Genomic DNA, 12,359 nt, shown 5'->3' on the forward strand with positions numbered 1-12,359 from the left:
AACTGCATATTTTCTTTCTTTTGAGGTACCTTTGTGGTGAGTTGAATGGTGGCCCCTGTCCAAAAGATATCTCCAACCTGAAAGTTGTGAATGTGACCTTATTTGGAAAAAGAACCTCCGAAGATGTAATTTTGTTTAGGACCTCAAGATGAGATCATCGTGGATTTATAGTGTGCCCTAAATTCAATGGCAAGGGTCCTTTTAAGAGGAAGGCAAAGAGAGATTTGAGATACACAGGCACAGGGGAGAAAGCCATGTGAAGACAGAGGCAGAGACTGGAGTGATGCTGCCACAAGCCAAGAGACTGGGAGAGGCAAGGAAGGATTCTCCCTCTTGATACTGCAGAGGGAGAGTGGCCATATTGACAACTTAATTTCAGACTTCTGGTCTCCAGCACTGTGGGAGAAGTTGTTTTGTTTCTGTTGTTTTAAGACATCCAGTTTGTAGTAATTTGTTACAGCAGCCTTAAAAAAAATTAACAGCTTAACTGAGGTATAGCTGATGTACAAAAAACTGTACATATTTAATGTATACAGTCTAGTGAGTATGGATAAATGCACTAATATGCCTTTTTATTTGGACTAAAGTACTGAAAAAAATACAAAAAAAGAAAAGAGGTAAGATTGGCAAACAGTCCCATAATCCAGAAATAACCACTCTTACTACTTGGTGTATTTTATTATTGTCTTCACTAGAAACATTTTATGGCTTTATACAGTATCACTCTTTATACAAGACAATTAAAAAGCAGAGGATTAAAAAAAATGCCTTGGGTCCAAAGATAATTTGGGGTGGAAAAGTACCAAAGCCAAGGTAAGTGCATACTTTCCCTCAACAGCAAGGGAAAGGAGATTGCCTCAGCTATGGAATGGGTCTTCCTGAACATCTCTACCTGAGAACCACAATTGAGCTAAGTTGTAGTCTTTTTAAAAATGATTAATATATCAAATATGCCACAAATTATACATTGGTTCTATCTTTGAATATATTATTTGTTGTACTTTCTCCTCCACAATAGAAAAAATGAGAACTAAATATTTTTTTCGTATCCCTATTGACAATAATTATAAAACTAGCTTAATGCCTATAAAATATAAAATTCCATTATAAAGTTGTTTCAACTAAAGGACTACGGTAGAAAAGACCCTTTTATTCTGGATAAACCAAAACAATTTCCCTCTGCTCTCTTAAGAGTTCATTTAACAAGCAACATGGGGCCTCAGAGTATAATGAGATTAATCAAGAAAATTGTGGGATTTTTTTTTGTTTTGTTTTATTTTAACTGAAACATAATTGATTGTACATATCTGTGGGGTACAGCAATGAATATCAATACCTGTATGCCAAATTAGGATAATTAGTATACTCAACATTACACAATGTAATCATTTTTTGTGGCCCATTAACAATTTCTTGCTAATCCCCCTTCCCTTTTCCCACCTCTAGTAGCCTCAGTTCTGTTCTCTCCTTTTGAAAGTTCAACGAATTATTGTGATTGTTGTCTTTCCTTTTTTTGTTTATTTTTTTTAGCTTTCACTTATGAGTGAGGATATGTGGTATTTCTCTTTCTGTGCATGCATGAACTTTGAGGAAATTATGTTAAGTGAAAATTGCTTTCAGAAATAATTTACTCAATAAAGTATTCTCTGTGCTTATCCTAATTTGCCAAAACTATCCTTTCTATTTAGCCATACCTCTTGCTCCTCTTATATGGAGGCTAAGAAAAACAAAAACACACAAAAACAAAAAAACAGTAAAATGCCTACTATCAGGAAAAATTAACATAAATTATATAAAATAAATATAGAAGATATGAGAGTTAGAGTTTAAAAATCCCGGACTTCAGAATTATTTTTTAAAAAAATTTCCATGGTGTACTATTGAAATAGAGCCCACTTTCAGTTAGTTAAGCTATCAAAGTACTACAGGGACTATCCAAATGTATGGAAAAGTAAGAGGGCCATATAATTAGTAATTATTTTAATTTTTAAAATGATGTAATTAAAGTAAAACAAAGCACCATAAGATACAGAAACAGAAGACGATAACTGTAGAATTCCATGTAGCACATGACTATCACTTTGTAAACATGTTCTACATGGGACATTCTAGTCTACAGATCTGTACCCGACTAGCTTTAATAAAATGAAAATGGCCTCAGAACAGTGCTGTTCCTTGCAATTTACAGAGGTTACAGCTGAAGCCCTGAGAACTGTACAGCAGGTAGATAGAGGACATCACAGGTAGGCAGAGGAGGAACAGAAACTAAGACTCCTCTTCCAACAGGTGAAAGGGAAAATCGTTTGAATGTGGCTAAGTTAAAAAATCTTTTATCAGTCAAGTGGAAAATAAGTATTAAGCAGCAACCACACACTCAGTATTACGCTTGGTTCTACGACAGATACAATAAATGAATGAGGAATAAGTCCTGGCGCTCAAGGACCTGAGCCATGATGGGATCCCCATGAAACACAGGCAAGACTAGAACCAACACTGGAAAGGCAGAGCCTACTTGTAAGGACTGGCAGAGAGTCGGGGTGTTGCCTCCCCACACTCCCCTTTCTAAAAATACAGACTGCCTTCTAGGCGATGAGCAAATGTTCACCTTTTCCTACAGTTATCAGTCAGCATCCCTCCCCTTAGAGCTTTGACTATGAGCTCAGAGATACTCTGGATATTGCACTGTCTTTATTTAGGTGGTGTTCTACGACTACATTTAATTACAGCCTGTCCAGAACTCTTTTGGCAGCTGTGGCCATCTGAGCAGCTATTGTTTGTCATTGCAGTACTGGTGCCGGCGGGATTAGGCTTGCAGCCAAAAGTGGAATACTATTCATAGACTGGAAAGCAGCTCAGAACTCATTTAGTTCAAACTTTCAGAGTTCCACAAAAAGACAATAATAAAATTAATCAAATGACTAGTTTAAAGTCACACGGAGTGGCTGAGCAAGAACTTGTATCCTAAAATCTCTGGACTTCTCTTCTGGTTTGAATTTTATCTTATGAGCTGTTCCTTGCTGAAAATTGATGGTATTAAAACTTGGGATCAACATAAAATCAATATAAGATCAAATGCCAAATTCAACTTAAAGAGAATTGCCTCCAGCATTTCTACAAATGTGGGATATAGCACGGAAAGAGAGGGGAAGGTACCTGATCCATTTTATAAGGTTAAAATCAGGTTGACACAAAAAGACTAATTTCACTTAGGCACTTAAATGCAAATCTTAAATATGACTTTAGCAAATGATATTCAGCAACATATAAATAAACAGAATACCCCTTGATAAAATTTATCCTAAAGATTCAAGGTTACTCAATTTTAGGAAGAAAAGTATTATCATCAACATGTGCAGAAAAGGCACTGAATAAAATTTGACTTCTTTCAAACTTCAGGGATAATACACTTCAGTATAAAATAAAAATGAGCATGAGGAACAGGTAAGAAAAATCTATAGATGCCTCCTTAAAATATCTGCACGTCTTGGTAAAAAGACTACAAATAGGCAAAATTCTTCTTTTTTTAAAAAAATGAATTCCTGCCATTGTAATGTGACTAGCCCTTCCTTTCCTTCCTTTGAAGCTATCAAATGTTACCGGAAACCCTTGGGAAGTTGTTTGCAGCTGTAGCTATTTCCTATTGCACTTTGTTCAGTCTCTGTTCCAGCCACAATAAAATGCCATTTACTTTGGTTCAGAAAAAATAGTTGCACAATGATGCTGAACTAGAACACAGATGCGTACCCAGTATCCCCCACAAGCAATTCTGACATCATATGACTTTATAATGTGTGTTAGGGATTACTGCATATAAACTATATATCTCTACCAAATCTATCTGCAATCAAATCACACTTCTTACATTGAACATAAAAAAATCCTACATTAAATACACTACCCTACTTATAAACAAATGCACAAAAACCAGTTCACTATGTAACACTGTTCTCTACAAAGCATAAGAAACTGTGCCAATAATGTGAGCATGAACATCTCAACACAGAATAAGGGAATGAAAAAAAAAATGGAGAAAATGGTAAAGATCTGATAAACATACAAAAAGCCAACTGTGTAAGCTAGAATGTGAAGCTCTGAAATATTTTTAACAGGATATACCAGCACAAAAAATATGACCATCTTAAAACTTTGGAATATTTTATTTTTTAATGAGAAACAGTTACTTCTCAAGGTAGGAGCAATTTGACTAATGGTCTACCTTCACCTTGCTATATCTTATCTGAGATTTCAATCTTGATAGCTAATATTCTAATTACTATTCTTTAAAGAATTTTAATAACCTGGAGAAGCAATATATGCATCATCTTTTCTAAGCATTCTTGCTTAAAGCAATGGGGAAAAAATTCAATTTTTTACTTCAGAAATATCCAACAACAACACCGACAAAAAAAAAATCAAGAATTAAACTAGTCCCACTAGTAAATAAATAAATCAACAAATCAGGGGTAAGGGAACTAAAGCTAACCTGTTATGGAATGGCCTGCAAGCTAAGAATGGTTTTTACATTTTTAAATGGTTGAAAAAAAGTTTTGTGATACATGAAAGTGAATGGAATTCAAATTTCAATATCCATAAATAAAGTTTTATTGGAAAACAGCCCTGCTCATTCATTTCCACATTGTCTATGGCAGCTTTTGTGCTATAATGACAGAACTGAGGAGTTGTGACACAGACCTTATGGAGTGCAAAGGAGAAAATACTATGTGGCCCTTTACATAAAAAGCTTAATGATCTCTGTGGCACACAGCTAATAAAACCAAATTTAAACATCTAGTTTTTTTAGAAACTTTATATTTTTTGGTCTGAAAGTACCAAGAAATAAGATTAGCCTAAAAAGCAACTCTTATCTGATACAGAAATTCCTTAATACGAAGAACAAATAAGATACATACACTCTGGCTCTGAAACCACATTTACACCCCAAACCCAAAGGCACACAGAATGAGTGTGGCACTGTGTACCGAGAAGTGGCAATTATGTAATTCACATCCGTCTGGCTCGACCTCTGGGTGACCATAACCTCTCCGAAGACATACAATTATCTTTAAAATGGGGAAAATCCAAGTGAGGAACACAGTTGACTCTTGTTATTTGTAGTCTCTACCTACCCCACAGAGTTCTTGTAACGATTAAGTATGTAAAATGTGCTTGTAATATATAAAGTGTAATATATAAAACATATAAAAGATATACTTCTCAATGTCCCTCTGACTCCTAATGAAAGTTTTGTTCCAGCCTTATCCAAAGTGAGGCCAAGAGATGTTAGAAGGGAGGAAGAGTGGTACAAGAAAGATCGGTGAATAAGACAGTAAGGTAGTTAAAAAAAAAAAAAAAAGGAAAACTAGGGATTGCTGGTTTCTCTCTGGCTGTCTCATTCAAGCTTGACTCTCAAAGTGAATAAGGCATAAGATAGCCTAATGCAAATCAACCCAAAAAGAACGAACCAGCAGGACTTACAGGAATCTAACAGTGCAAAGTGCACCAGATCCAATAATGAGACAAGATTTAGAGTAAGGTTCACCCTTCAAAATATATGAAACTTTAACCCTACAAAATCGATGAAGAAAAAGCTAAGAAACATTAAGCTGAAACATAGTTTTTAAAGCATTTAAAATTCCAAGTGGACAGAAATAGATGCAGCAGCTGTCAAATAGCCTAAACCCTTTCAAGATGCACATGTAGACAGAAACCACATACGTAAACATATACATATATTCAAAAAGGATGCTCCTACTTTTACTTACTATACATTTCTGATATACTTATTTTCAGCCTCAAATTAATTTTTTTCTCAGTGTATTTGTTCCCAGACAGGAGGATGTACATCAGTGAATTAGAAGAGGTAAAAAGTAATGCAATTATTAGACAGGTTAAATTATTAGACAGGATCAGTAAAATGGGCAGTGAAGGTATGTGGATATGCACATATATTCCTATAATAATGTGGCAAGTTCATCAATAACTATAATAAGTGATTTTTCCAAAAGCACAGCATCTAATAATTTTAAGGAAAAAACCCAAGATGCATATCTGTGTGTACAGTATGCTACCAACTGTGTAAAAAAGATGAGGAAAAAAAAAAAAAAACAAACACGCATTCTTTCTTGCTTGTATATGATTGAAAGAAAATGCAAACATTAGTTGCCTGTGTTTTAAAATGTACTATCTCTTTGCCCAAATCATCCTAGGGCCAGATACTAGACAACAGGCAGAGCCCTTGTGCCCAGAGTCCCTTGAAATATTCAAAACTAGCCAATCCTAAGCCTTCCAAAGCTGCCTTGTCTTGCCTTTTCTGTGGAAACCACAACAAAGGCTCTTGCCTGGGCTTTCCCTTCCTTCCTTCTGCCTCTTGACTAACCCTGGTGCTTGCTTCTCCATGTGGCCTTGCATTGTGTGGCCCACCCTCCTCTTGGGGAAGTAAACTCTTTTCAGTGGCAGCTGTATCCTTATCTGTTGCACTGCACCTGAATAATAACAAAATCTATACCAAAAAAAAGACAAAATAATCATTTACAGAACACTAGACATCAGACAAAGAAAGATAATGAGCCCTGAGAGATGAGAAACAAACAAGGTGAGGACTACAATTGCACCAGCTTACTGCCTGGAGAGGGTTTCCAGACAGTCACTCACTCCTACATTAAATCCAAGAGAAATGGAAGTGTATGTCCATATAAAGACTACTACTCAATGTTCATGGCAGCTTTGTCTGTGACAGTCAAAAAGTGGCAACAATACAAATGTATACCAACAGATGAATAAATAAACTGTACTATATCTATACAGGGACATATAGACATACAAAGAAATGTACTGATACACACTACAACATGCATGAATCTCAAAATAAATATGCTAAGTGCAAGAAGGTTTACTGAAAAAAGTAAATACCATATGAATTCATTTCTACAAAATTCTAGGAAATACAAACTAATACATGTAAGTTGAGTATCCCTAATCTGAAACACTTGGGACCACAAGTGTTTTGGGTTTTGGACTTCCCGGAGTTTGGAGTATCTGCATACAAACCAGCTGAGCATGCTTCATGTGAAAATCCAAAATTCAAAATGCTCTAGTGAGCATTTCCTTTCAGCAACATTGCTGGTTCTCAAAATGTTTCAGACTTTGGAGCATTTTGGATTTTGTATAAGTACCGCGCGCTAACCGATTGCGCCACTGGAGCTCCGGAGCATTTTGGATTTTGGATTAGGGATATGCTCAACCTACAATGGCAGAAGGTAGATCAGTGATTGCCTAGGGATGGAAGCAGGGAGCAGTGGGAGGGAGGAAATACAAGTAAGCATGAGGAAAGTTCTGGGAGTGACGGACATGTTCATTGCTTGAGTGCAGTGACGGTTTCTCAGGTGTATAGATAAGTCGAAACATCAAATTATAGACTCTAAATATGTGCAATTTACTGTATGTCAATTATACCTCAAAAAATCTTTTTAAAAATAAAGAGAAATACTTGCTTTGTATCAAAACTTAGAAAATACCAAACATACAGATAAGAGAATAAGACTGTGGTTAAAAGTAAAACTTCAAAATTATCTGCCAATTTTATGTTGCACATCACTCCTCAAAGTTCAAATTGATAACTTGAACTAAAAAGACACTTTTGCAAGGGGAGTGCCAGTTTCCTGAGGTTACTTGTGAATAATGAAACTTGTGAAGCTCACACTAGTCCTTTTTGTTCAAGAATTCCCTTCTTCTTTGTCCTTGACATACCACAAAGCTGTGACACTTTTGTTTGCAGGAATTGTGGCTGTCAAGGCTCCATATAATCTAACATTCTATGTTCTTGTCTCTCTCCCACCTTATACAAATGCACAATTTATTTTAAAAGAAGCAAATTTACCCTAGCTGATATTGAACATAATCTAAACAAAAAATGTTATGAAAATATATGGTGTCAACAAAAGTGTATCATCAAAGGAAAATGGATCATGTCTTTTGTTTGCACACCCTAAAAAAGAAAGCCTGCCGTCACAATGCTCATAAATGTTATAGTAAGAACTGTCTGAGATGCAGAAAGACAGTTCCTGCCACCATAATTAAGCACAAAACTTTGAATGGAAGATAAAAAAACATTTAAAAAGTTCATTCAAATCCAAAATTCAGATCACTGAACCCAGTCCTAGGAATATCTTTCGTTTGGTTTTCAAAATATTGTGTCACACTAGCAAAAGGGAAAAAAGGTATTGAGAAGATGTTTTCCTTCTTTCCAAACTGACTTTTAGTGAGGTCATTTGGTTTAAGCTTATACAAAATGTTCCAAGGGACTGCATGTAGACTCTCAAAAATAGGTCATTGTTTATAAGAACAACATAAATACTATCTTTAACCCTTATTCTGGTATTCAAGGTTTTCCACTGAATGTAGTCATCTCCCATACACTCATCTAACTTTATATCTTGATCTTTAATACTTACTATTCCTTCAAATTGTCCTCTCACATGACAAACATCCACTATCTCTTCTCCATCAATCTATTTTACCACCTTCAAAATCAGCCCAATTACTTTTTCCCAGGGGCCTCACTTCCTAATTATACCCACCATGTGGGTCTGTTTCTCACTTCCTCCAGACCTGTTTAGTACAGCCTGTGCCACACTCTTATACCCACTTGTTTCTCTCTCTCTGCTATCTCACTTTTGCGCACTGCAAACTTGCAAAGCAACTCTTAGGGTGCTGTACACAGAGAAGGTCAGTAAAATCTGATGCACAAACAAATCCTTTGAATGATGAATTCAGGTTTTCTCTAGTCTGCTGGATATATAATAATTAGCAGGGTCCCAAATTTATCTTTACCGCTAAGAAAAAGTACACCTACTATATTGTATCAAATTTATTTATCCAAAGAAGATGCAGAAATTCATCAATCTACTAAAATCCTGGTTGTCTTACATACAAATTAATACATCATCTGTGACACACGCAAGTGGAAGAGGCACTATCCCGTGAATGACTCTGGGTGCCCCCCACTCTGCATACACAGTCTTAACAGAGTGCAAAAACACTCATCACTAATGACAATGTGTAAGGACCTGGAAGCCAGTTTTCCCCTAGATCCCAGAGGTAAAACCTCACTATGGCCCAGAGCTCTTGATTTCCAGCCCAGTGATTTTTCTCACTCACCTGTTAATTATTAAGTAACATGATTTAGGGTCTCCAGGTGGTGTTATGGGTCAGTAAATCACAAGAACCTTCTTTACTAGACTGCCTTTCATCAGCCTCCACAATCAAGTCCCCCATAATACTGACTTACCTATTAAAAAGAAATTTGCTTTAAAAGTTTTGAGGAAGATGGTCATGTACCCTTTGAACTATGTCCAAATTTTCTGCCGAGTTAGGGGAACAAAATCATCTAGAGACAGATCTTATGAAACTATATTTACTACATTCTTTAATAATGCCCACACAAAAATATGGTTATTTCTTTATCTTTATAGACTTAACCATATGGTTTATAATATACTTCATAACAAATATTCCTGTTTACTAACTATAGTTATTCTCCACTATTATCTGCCTTCGATTCATAAATAAATAAAACCTCTTTGCAAACCCTAATAATTTTCTCCAGTTGTGCTGCCAGCAAGATGCACGTGCTTCCCACCCAAGGGTTGGGAGCTAGTTGTAGACTCCAGGAAGAGATTTTTACCTGCTGAAGATAAGGAAGAGTGCAAAAGTCTCTGCAGACATCTTTTCTTGAGTTGTCAGAATAAGAGAGATTTAAAAGGGAGTGGCAATGCCACATTTAATCTTGTTTCTACACCAAGACATAACACCACAGCAGTGATAGCACCATTTCAGAGGCTCAGGCATAACCAAGGTTTCAAGGCTCTTCACACTAACTCTAATCTAATACCCTTAAGTTTCTTTCTCCTCTTCTTCAAATATATATCATACACAGACCTACAGTATCTGCTCAAATATTCGAAAGGACATTTATTGCTCGCTAGTCTTCACAGAGGACTCAATCTAATCTAAAAGACAGACAGAAGAAATAAGAATATGAAAGCATTTTTTAAAGTTTAATTCATCAAACAATTTTAAAATAGGAATAATTATGTTCTTGAATCACTACATCAAGGCTTTCACTTCTAGATTTCTCTCTCTTCCTCTCTCTCAAGGACTGTGACCACCCCCTGGTTCCAGGCACACCTTCTGGACTCTGAAATCCTCCTCCAAAATTCTTATGAACTAACCTTCTTCTTTTATACCTGACAACACCTTCTCATTTCTTAGCTGTTAGTTCTCTTTTGCTTTATTTCACAAAAAAGAGGGTACACTCAGTGACCACTTGTGCAGTAAAAACAGTATGCAACCACAATGCTAAACCAAGCATGTTATTAATCATTTACAGAGGCTGTTTCAAGTTTGGCATGTTCTTGTCTTAATTCCAAACCTTTTTCTTGGGCTCAGGGTCCTGCACCATACCCCCTGTTGGGAAAATGGAACAATCTGGTCAGGTTCCCTTTGCCTCAGAGCCGGTTCAGGGTGGTTCCATAAACATTGTGTGTGGATGGAGTAAGTGTGCCTGCAAGGTGGCGCCACTATGGCTGGTTTTTACTGCCTACAGCGCCCACCCTGCATGGCCATGTTTTTTCCAGACCTGCAGCTTCCAAGGACCATGTGGCTGGTTGCCTAGCATATGGACTTGCGTGAAGAGGTCTGGTGATCCAGCCTGGTGTGTGAAGGGTTTGTGACTTGAGGGGTCTGGGAGCTCCAGACCCAGCTCTAGCTCAACCACTGGCGCAGTTGGTGCAGGATTACCAGCAGGTAAAAGAGCTGCGACAACCAGCGTGGATGCCTAGCTTTACAATTGGTATCACGAACAGGATTAAGAGCTAGACAATTGGCGCTGTGAGCAGGATAAGTGACATCAGCCTTTGCCTTAGCCTCGCAGTAGCCCTTATCATAGCCAGACACCCCCAATACATCTAAAAGAAAAAACTCTCATATTTTGTAAATTTTTCTCCTATACAAATTTTTATAAGGCTCAATCACCCTTAATTATCAATAAGAATCCAAACCCTCCTCCTTTCTCCATCAGAGGAACACATCAAAATCTGTCTAAAGGGCGAGAGTATAATTGTCTCAAAGCAAAAAGAAAATGCTAATACATTCCAAATAAATCTTGACCTTATGTTTATTTTTGTTTGTTTCTGGTGGCTGGCCCTTGACCTCAGTGTTAATAGCACCATGCTGTTTACTTTTAACAATCACGAAAGACAGTCATTGTAAATGTCAGGTTGAAATATGCTGATAAGAGGTTTAAAAACTAACATTTTAACATACTTTTCAAGAAACAAAATACTATATACATGTAAGATTTCTATCAGGTATCTTTCTATGGGCATTTACTATACATCCTAAACTCCAGCTTCTTTCCACCTTAATAATTGCTTCCTCTTAAGTTCAACAAAAGAAATTAGAAAATAAGAATGTTGCAAAAAAAGGGATAACAAAGACTGGTAAGGAAGCTGAGTATTCTTCCTTAATTTTGATTTTTGTGTATTATTTCCCTGACATGTCAAATAAACAATCCAGTAACTGAGCAAGATAATTATCCTAGAATAAGGGTAAGGTGTAATAACCAAACACATGATAGAGTTATATAAAGTATTAAATAGATATCCCTCCTCAGAATTTTCTGTTAATTAGATTCTACCAATAAGTATGGAATAACTGCACAACATCTTTGTTTAAGGTTGATAATCTGAATGATAAGCAGTTTTATTTTCCCACAAATAAACTGTCCTCTTAATGTCATATGGTGGTTCTTATTTTAACTCTGATCAATAAATCAAACTGTACTAACTCCACATGTGAAGTTTTCTTGCACAAACGAGAGCTAAGTTTTCACTACCCAAATGATAGCTAGGTTGAACATTTTTGTTGTGTGTGAAATAATACATAAGACATTAAAAACTAAGAATAAGATAGAATACACTGTCAAATGTAAAAGAGCAAAGATTAGAAGTTTATAAGAATTTTGTAAAAGAATTTGTGGGTGAAGAAGCTATCTTCTTGGAAGGAGGGAGTCACAGACACGGAGAGGAGAAAAAAGTTAGAATGAAAAGGTTTGAGGTATTAGCTCAAGAAAGTAACTACCCACAATCTGAAAATGCTTATTCCTGATCCCCCATGACCTGCAAAGATAGAGCACTGCTCTATGGGAAAAATTTAAAACATTAAAAAACCAGTGAACTGTGAAATAAACTCTTTTGATATTCTTTACAAAAAGCCGAGTTAAGAAAATTCTAATTCTTAGCAGCAGTGGAATGTGCTGTAAGCTTAAGATATATCACTAATTTAAGAGTTTTACTTAAGTA

The 12,359-nt window shown here is 36.2% G+C and overlaps 1 protein-coding gene across 1 annotated transcript in view; it reads right to left on the bottom strand.

Annotated features, from left to right (window-relative positions):
- FAT1 (FAT atypical cadherin 1) overlaps nt 1–12,359 on the bottom strand; it is a 114,087-nt gene that overhangs the window by 59,726 nt on the left and 42,002 nt on the right. The window lies entirely within an intron of this gene.

The sequence above is a fragment of the Cynocephalus volans genome, chromosome 13, assembly GCF_027409185.1.
Source record: "Cynocephalus volans isolate mCynVol1 chromosome 13, mCynVol1.pri, whole genome shotgun sequence".
In the NCBI taxonomy this organism is placed as follows: domain Eukaryota; kingdom Metazoa; phylum Chordata; class Mammalia; order Dermoptera; family Cynocephalidae; genus Cynocephalus; species Cynocephalus volans.